Below are 8,758 nucleotides of genomic sequence, written 5' to 3'. Positions count from 1 at the left end.
AAACTTCAAAAATAAAAGTCTAACTCACTTAGTCTCACATTGCCAGATATGCACAAAATAACACCCCTATCACATTTTCTGTTTGTACTCAAAATTAGACTACAGCATGTCAAATCACAAGTTTTATAGTCTTGAATACATAGTGCGCACATTCCAAGAGCATAGCTAGGCTACTATATATAACTATCTGGACTGGACCACTATCTGTAAATAAAAGATAGTGAATGCTTTTGTTTTGAAGGATACGGAAATCCTTTCCTTTTAATCTGGAATTTTGAGCATCTTGAGACACGAAGGAATGTCGACCACGCCCCATTAACAGACATGACTGCTGCAAATGGGGATGACAATATAACATGAACCTCTAGACACGTAAACATTTTATTTATTAATCCGCTGTAGAAACAGAAATGTTAAAAGGAGATGTGTTGTGGTTTTAGCAGCAGCATCTCTCAAATCCTGTCCTCATGATGGGGTTGCCAGGTTTTGAAACGGATCTGGTCCTGATGAGTGTTTAAATGTCAGACTATATATTTAACATCAGTACAACAGGCCCTAAGCTGCTCTTTGTGTTTGTAGACAAGTTGAGGCAGTTTGTCTCCTGGAGGTAAATATTTCTTAGGTCAACAGGAGGCAGCTGCTCAGAGGATCCTGACAATCAGGACCCGTAACCCACTCCCGGCCCAGTCCAAAGGGCAGTCATGTTGGAGGTCCCTTTGTTCCTCAGGTTAGAGTTATGCAAAATCAATATCATTTCATACAAGGTGTTTAAAACATCAGGTTGAGGGTCTGCTGGTCTGGGTGATGAGCAGAGAGAAGAGCTGCACTTTTCATTCAGTGTTGAAAATGTCTCCTCTCCAAACAAATATGCGAACACTGATTACATTTTTAAGAGACCTCAGGGCAAAGAAAGCCCCTGTTAATCCCCCTGTTCCGTCAATGGGCCAATTCATGTTGTGTCACGAAGGGATTTTTAGACAGCATGCTTCAAAGCGTGGGTGCAGTAGCAGGCATGTTATGTCAGGTAAGGGGGTTTAGGCTCTTCACCAGGGCCCTGGGTGCCTTCGCTTTGCTGCAGCACATACTCTCCACAGCTGAAACCAAGGGCTGCATTCCCCGCACAAGCACCACAAAAAAATACCCAGAAGAAGACAATATTTTTATGTGGAAAGAAAGAACTAAAAGAATTAAAGACTTTTCAATCAATCAATCAAAATTTATTTATATAGCACTCTACAACAACCAGCAGGTATCCAAAGTGCTTAACATCAGGAACACATGTCATACAATAGAAAGAATGAACAAAAAAAACAGTAAAATCAGAAAAGGTTGCAAAGAAACAAAAGAATGAAATCGTCACACCACTGCTATGTAAAGGCCAGACGAAACAGATAAGTTTTAAGTTTGGACCTAAAAAGAGCTGCATCTGTAATAGTGCGAATATCAGGAGGTAACTTGTTCCAGAGTCTCGGGGCAGCAATTGCAAAAGCCTGATCACCCCACCATTTATACCTTGACCTTGGCACTTCTAAAACTATACATATAGTACACTATAATACTCCGGGGCCAGACCATTTAAAGTGATGGTTCGGAGTAATTTCACCCTAGGGTCCTTTGCACCATGACCTCGAGCCAAACACCCCCCCAGAAGCTTTTTTTCACCTGGGTCTAACATTGGGAGAGTTAGCGTAGAGTAGCGTTATCAGCTGAATAGCTTAGCGCAGGGGCTAACGGACCCACGTTTGTATCTCGTAAATGACCCCACTAATAATGCCCGAAATGATACCAAACGTCTACACTAGTACATATAGGTTATGTACTCATAAAACGATGGATTGGAAAGTTTGTAAGTACACCAGAAGTTTATGTAAATAACACTTGCCTGCTGGCTTCTGCTCTCTGCTGTTGTTGTTGCTGCTGTAAGACGAGTGCTTAGGGACGTCTACAAATTACAACACCAAAAATATTTTTTAATTTAACTTTTTTTTTTAAAGTAAGTGCTGTAGTATAACTAGCAGGAGACAAGTAATAATTGAGGTATGTTTGGAGACATTACCTTATTTAATCATTAAATTAATAAATATTTTTGTTGTATCTCTTTTCGGGGAGGTGTGGCCTTGACCAACTACCACTTTGCTCGTTTGAAAGCCATGATGTCTCTCTCTCCAAAGTCTCTGGGCGGGCAAAGCAGAGAAAGGGGGAGGTAACCTTTCCCCTTATGACATAACATAGGGAAGATTCCAGATCGGCCCATCTGAGCTTTCATTTTCTCAAAGGCAGAGCAGGATACCCAGGGCTCGTTTTACACCTATTGCCATTTCTAGCCACTGGGGGACCATAGGCAGGCTGGGGGAATGCATATTAATGTTAAAAAAAACTCATAAAGTGAAATTTTCATGCCATGGGACCTTTAACTTTAATTTATTAAAAAGCAAGTTTCCAACCAAGAAAGGCAACAACACAATAATATGCAATTATATTGTTGTCATATTCATTAAAACACACAGACAAAAGAGTGATTCACAAGTTTAAAATTATGCTAAATATAATAAGGATTGTGTGAATAGAACATTTCTGTTTAAAGGTCCAATGACATGGTGCTCTTTGGATGCTTTTATATAGACCTTAGTGGTCCCCTAATACTGTATCTGAAGTCTCTTTCCCAAATTCAGCCTTGGTGCAGAATTACAGCCACTAGAGCCAGTCCTACAGTGTGCTTTCCTTAGGATGTGCCATTTCTTTGTCTGTAGCTATTGAGGAGGAGAGAGGGGGGGGGCAAGGTGGAGAGTGGGGGTGTGGCCTTGACCAACTGCCACTTTGCTCATTTGAAAGCCATGATGTCTCTCTCTCTCTCATGGGTTGGCCAAATTCTCTGGGCGGGCAAAGCAGAGAAAGGGGAGGTAACCTCACTTGTTATGACCTCATAAGGAGGAAGATTCCAGAACAGCTCATCTGAGCTTTCATTTTCTCAAAGGCAGAGCAGGATACCCAGGGCTCGGTTTACACCTATCACAATTTCAAGCCAATTGGGGACCATAAGCAGGCTGGGGGAACTCATATTAAGGTTAAAAAACCTCATAAAGTGAAATTTTCATGCCATGGGACCTTTAAATGAAAACAACTTGTTGATCTTTATATATTTAAGTACGTTAGACTTGTCAAATGTAAAACTTCATGTAAAATGACACAGGACGTTACTGGAGTCAACTAATCTTTTATTTTAGAATTTTGAGTCCCACGTCAGAATTTATAAACATGAGTTTCTCTGTCTTTTGATTTATGAGTTGAATAAATGTACTGCTAAGTGTTCACTTAACTCATCAAATCAAGGTTTTAAAGAACACATTTGAATATAAGCAGACTTCTTAGCATGCGTTGTTTGAGGGTTAAAACTCCAGAGGAAAAACATACATTATGGAAACTTGTCTTGCATGTGTCTAATTTAGTTTTTCCTGTTTGAAATGGAATCATAAACTCATGTAATCATTATATTTGTTTGCTGTTATTATTTTATGTATTCACTTGTTAATGCTATTCAGTTTCTGAAATGTCCTTTTATATTTTATAACAAAAATAAAGACAACATCCAGCCAGCAGGGGGAGTCAGAGTCTCACACACTCAATCACGCTTTTACTGCTGGCAGAGAGTCTTCAGTTTACATTCCTGTTCTTCTTGGCAGCGTCAGCGTGTGTAAGTGTGTGAATAAAGAGGCAGAGTTACTGAGCGTTTTACACTGAACCAGAGACAGACAGAGAGGAAACTGTGCAGTTTTAATAAACACAGGGGGGTGTTTGATTTTCTGTGTTCTCTGCTCTGTCGCCACAAATCAAACGCACCTCAAAAGGGGCTGAAATGTTTGAAATGTCTTTTAGAATAATGATCAGGTCAGTGACGGTGTGTTCAGACACAGCTGCACTACTGTGTCTGAGTCTTTTCCGTCACTCAGTCTGAAGCTTTCAGGTTTCCATACAGCTCAACATTCAGCTGTGTATAATGTACGCTATTGTCGTTTGTTTTTTAATGTTTTGTAGAGAAAACTTACTTTGCAACATCTTCACCTGAGCTGAAAATCCCATTAGTTTGGGGCTTAGGTACAAGATCTTTGTTAGCATGAGCATAGGACTTGTGTTTACCCTTAACTTTCACACCTATAATTTGGCTAATTTAGTCTAAACCAAGAGAAAAAGAAGATACATTGTTGTTCTGGTCTGATTCGTGTTCGCACTTTTCTACAATCCAACAGAGAAGAGTAAACGTGAACGTTATATTGATGGACAGGTTAACTCATTGATTAATCAGTTTTGGCTTCTGTCCCTGCATTATAAGTAGGAAAAATCAATATCTAGTGAGTAATGCTGAATTTCACTGAACATTATTTGATATTTAGCTTCTCTGGTGTCACAAAGAGCTTGCGAAAAAATAACTGGACCTCGTAACAAAAAAAGGCATTTTGTAGAGTGAGATTACCAGCGTAAACGGTAATATGGCTGAAACACACAGAATAGAGCACAAGCCTGTTGGAAGTGAATGTCAGCTACAGGCAGGTAAACTGGTATTTCTCTTTTCCTGCTGAATGTCTGTCTATTACAGACCTCCTGCCCATGTTCATAGCCGGTCCTTCAATTTATGGTGTGCCCGTCGACCATTTTCTAATTTATAATTTTAACTGGAAATAAGGTGCCAAAGTGCATTAAAAAAACACCAAAATAAAGCAAAGGGAGGATCCCCTGCCCCCCCCGACAGAGGTCTGGGCTAAGCCTTGAAACGCCCCTGCTCACATCTGACCTGAGCGGGGCTTTTGCGACTGGATTTGCCTCTAGGCAAACATGAGTGAGGACAGCCAACGTCAAAAGGTGAATTTGCCTTTATTTTGCCACATCATATAATATTTATTATTTTGCCATACAAGTGCCTGCCCTTTTTCCAAACAGTTTTCACTGACGGCTTCTCAGGTTGTTCTGTGTAACAAACCATGTGGTGTGTCCGCTTACATTTCTTTAGCTGAACATGTTCATGCTAAGTCCCTGTCAGCAATGAGCTAATGACCTACATTAGCCAAAAGCTGCTAACTTGAACTGTTTTACAACAAAGTCAGCCCTGCAAGCAAATGGTGTCTTTGTTCCTTGAAATAAAACAACAGAAGACGAGCAAGAAGTAGGTCCAACAACGTCAAACAACGTCATCAGTTATTGTAAAAATCTTTTACACCTCACCAGAGGAAACACTGAGGAGAATTTTCTGATGTTTCTATTCTTAACAGATTCAGGAGGGAGCTGAACTCACAGCTCAGAGCCTCTGGTCCTCCTCCACTGAGAGGATGTTTACACATCACTGTGTGTGTGTGTGTGTGTGTGTGTGTGTGTGTGTGTGTGTGTCATCCGGGTTGAGCAGTCATGCATTTTTTCCATTACTCTCATCAAATCAATGTGAAACACTCCTCCTCCATACTGTCCCTGTACAACCACATAGTGTGTGTGTGTGTGTGTGTGTGTGTGTGTGTGTGTGTGAGTGTGTGTGTGTGTGTGTGTGTGTGTGTGTTTCTGTCACCAAAATGCCTAATCAATAAGCAGATAGAATATTTGATCAGTAAAAGCTGGGACAACCAGTCTGCCTAGTCTGCTTTCCAAATTAACTGCTGCAGATTTCAACCAGTTTATTGTAATTTCACAGCAGCTCGGACTCATTTCTGTTCACTTGTAAAAAATAAAACATACACAACATGGTCTTCTGATGTTTCTTTTATAGCCGTTACACACCAACCAGATGGCCGACCCTCGGCAGAAAAGCCAGTCGGACTGATCAGTCTCCCCGTGTTGGTCCAAAAAGTGCCACAGAACACACCAAAAAGATGAGACGTAATACGTCTCCATAACAGCAGGCGGCGCTAATCTGTATTGTTGCCCAAAAAGTTAAAACCGGCAGCTGATTGGACGAACGCGTCACATGGGTTTGTTTTCTCCGGAAATTCAAAGCCAGACTGTCATGGCGGCTCGTTCAGAATACGATCTCATATTGTACTAAAATAGTTCACTGAAACGTGTTTCTGAAAACTTTTTAAGCGAGAAATAGGCCGTGCAGTTGCTGAATCTGTCTTCATTTCAGCTCAACAAAGGTCAGTTTAAAAGATTTTCGTCAGATTTTGAGAGACTCTAGTCACGCTCATTCCGCTCGCCATTTCCGGGTGAGTCCTGACTGCCCTGCCTCCGACTGAACATGTCAGGTCGGCCAAAATGAAGGCAGACAGACCCTCAGACGGACGACGGCACGGGACACACCGAACAGACTCGAGTCACCGACCTTGCCAGACTGTCCAACGGCCGATTATCGGCTTGGTGTGTCTCGGGCTTTAGAGCCACCAACAGGTTCACATTTGCGACTGAGTTAAATATTCCTGGGATTAATAGTGCGTTCCATTTACCTCGGAACTCGGAAGCCGAAGCTGGGAATGACATCACACTCGAGTTAAATGCGTTCCATTTACAAGTCATATTTTCATTGTTTTCATTAACTCTAGCCAGGTTAGTCATTGTTAGTATTAACAGTTTATAACAATGCATTACGCAGGTTTTTGTGCATACAAACAGCTTAACAACATGTCCACAGAATATGGACAGCACTGTGTGTACAACTGATTTAGTGAGACACAAAGTGAAACACACAGCCATGTTGGATTTTTAGCTGGGGTTACTTGGTGGTTGTCCGAGTTCCGAGCTCGGAAATCTGAGGTCAGGAGGCATGTCTCCGACTTTAGTCTTGGAAAATCCGACTTCCAAGTACAAATGGAATGCACTATTAACACTCTGCATGTGGATCATAGACAGTAAAAGAATGGACACAGCGACGCCATTTATTTTGAAAGAGACCAGTGAAGTCACTTTTCCGGTGATGGCTGAGCATGCTGCGCAGGCACAAACTGAGCTTGACGACGTAAATGTGACGTGAGCAACCTGTCTGTCACGTTTGCTAACAACACAGCTGCGGTGGGCCTGATCACAGACAACAATGTAAAGACCTAACTGAAAGAAGTAGAGGACCTGATGTGCTCTACTTTTTTACCTAACAACCACCTCATGAATGTCAGCAAGACTAAAGAGATGATAGTGGACTTTGGGCAGAAGCAGGAAAAGAACTACGTCTCCGTTAAAATGGGTCCTCGCTGGAGAGAGGGTGGACAGCTTCAAGTACCTTGGTGTCCACACCCCCAAGGGTCTGGCTTGGGTACTGCATACTGACTCAGGGGTAAGAAAGGCAAGGCAGAAACTGTTTCACCTCAGATCCCTGAGGAAATTCCAGATATCCACTCAAATATAAGCTATTTCTACTCCTGAAGAATGACGGAAAGAGCACTGAACAGGACCGCAAGGCCCTGCAGAGATGGGTTCGTTTGGCTGAACACACAAAAGGGCGGATACTATTCTATTTAAAACTCCTTTTAATGCACAAACTAAAGGAACTGAAATTGATTGATTGATGTTAGCATTCAGCTCAAAGTACCACTTTGCAGCCTCACACAGCTGCTAGCATGGCTTTAGACTCTTGGGGCCCTATCTTGCACCAGGCGCAGTGCAGCGCAAAGCCCGACGCAAGTGTCTTTGCTAGTGTAAGACCGACGCAGTTGTCAATTTCACGTCCAGCGCCCACGTCGTTTAAATAGCAAATGCACCTGTGGCCATCTGTGCACCCATGGGCGTGCTGGTCTTACAGGGAGGTGTGTTCAGGTGAATTCTTGGCGTATTGCTATCTTGAGGCAGCGGAACATGATCGCGCTATTGACCAACAAAAACCTGGTCTAAAGTCAATAACGCAGCATTTCATTGTTATTTTAACGCCTGCTTCACCTCGTGGAGTTTTGGTGGCATAGTGCTCATGCCATATATAATCTGCTCACGCACTTTCACTTCACGCACGAGCAGGTCAGTTTCTTCGCCTGAAAATCTCTCCTTCCTGCTTAGCAAATCCGCCATCATATTAGTAATGCGCCAAGGTACAAACACGCCTGGCTTTTAAAGGAAATGGGAGATGAAACTCTGATTGGTTTACTGCAATTTATGCCCAAAACACAACTATGATTAATTAAGACACTAAGTACAACCCTTTTTTCCTGCCCTTAAACTAGCAAAAGTAGATTCGTACACATCCTAAACTAACCTGCACCTGGCACGTCACGTCGTGCGCTTAGATCGTTAAAATAGGGCACATAGTCTGGTTTAAATGGAACTTCCAGAAATATGTACTACATTTGGTTCAATAAACCGGCTCCCAACAGACAGGGGTTTTATGCAGCCTGAAAGGCTAAACTCAGGGCAGTGAAGTCCTATTTTAAGACACTGTCCCCTCCATTAGCCAAACGCGCCTGTTTTTTGTCAACCCCACAGAGGTGTCAGCATGCAACCCTTACATCATAACGACTGATCAGTAACCGCCTCTTCTTCAACTGTGGCTAACGGACAACGCATCACCAGGGCAACAATAAACATCCAGGAGGCCCGGGGGTTGATGTGGCGACCTAAGATTGTGTTTATGTGAATTGGAGGACAGTTTTGAACCCTGCGGCTCCATTAGAAAGGAGATTACAACTAAAAACAAAGCACAAGAGAAGATTAGTCATTTTACATTAAATGACAAACATGAAGATAATCCTTTAAATGGGCTGTAATGTAAAGATATAGTGGAGTAATGACATTAATGCAGCCCCTATAAAACTAGGTAAAATGATCTGAAATAAATAAAGTCAATAATACACTGCCCCTCTTACTT

This window comes from Perca fluviatilis, chromosome 4, assembly GCF_010015445.1.
Source record: "Perca fluviatilis chromosome 4, GENO_Pfluv_1.0, whole genome shotgun sequence".
NCBI classification, from domain to species: domain Eukaryota; kingdom Metazoa; phylum Chordata; class Actinopteri; order Perciformes; family Percidae; genus Perca; species Perca fluviatilis.
This window is presented reverse-complemented; position numbering follows the sequence as displayed.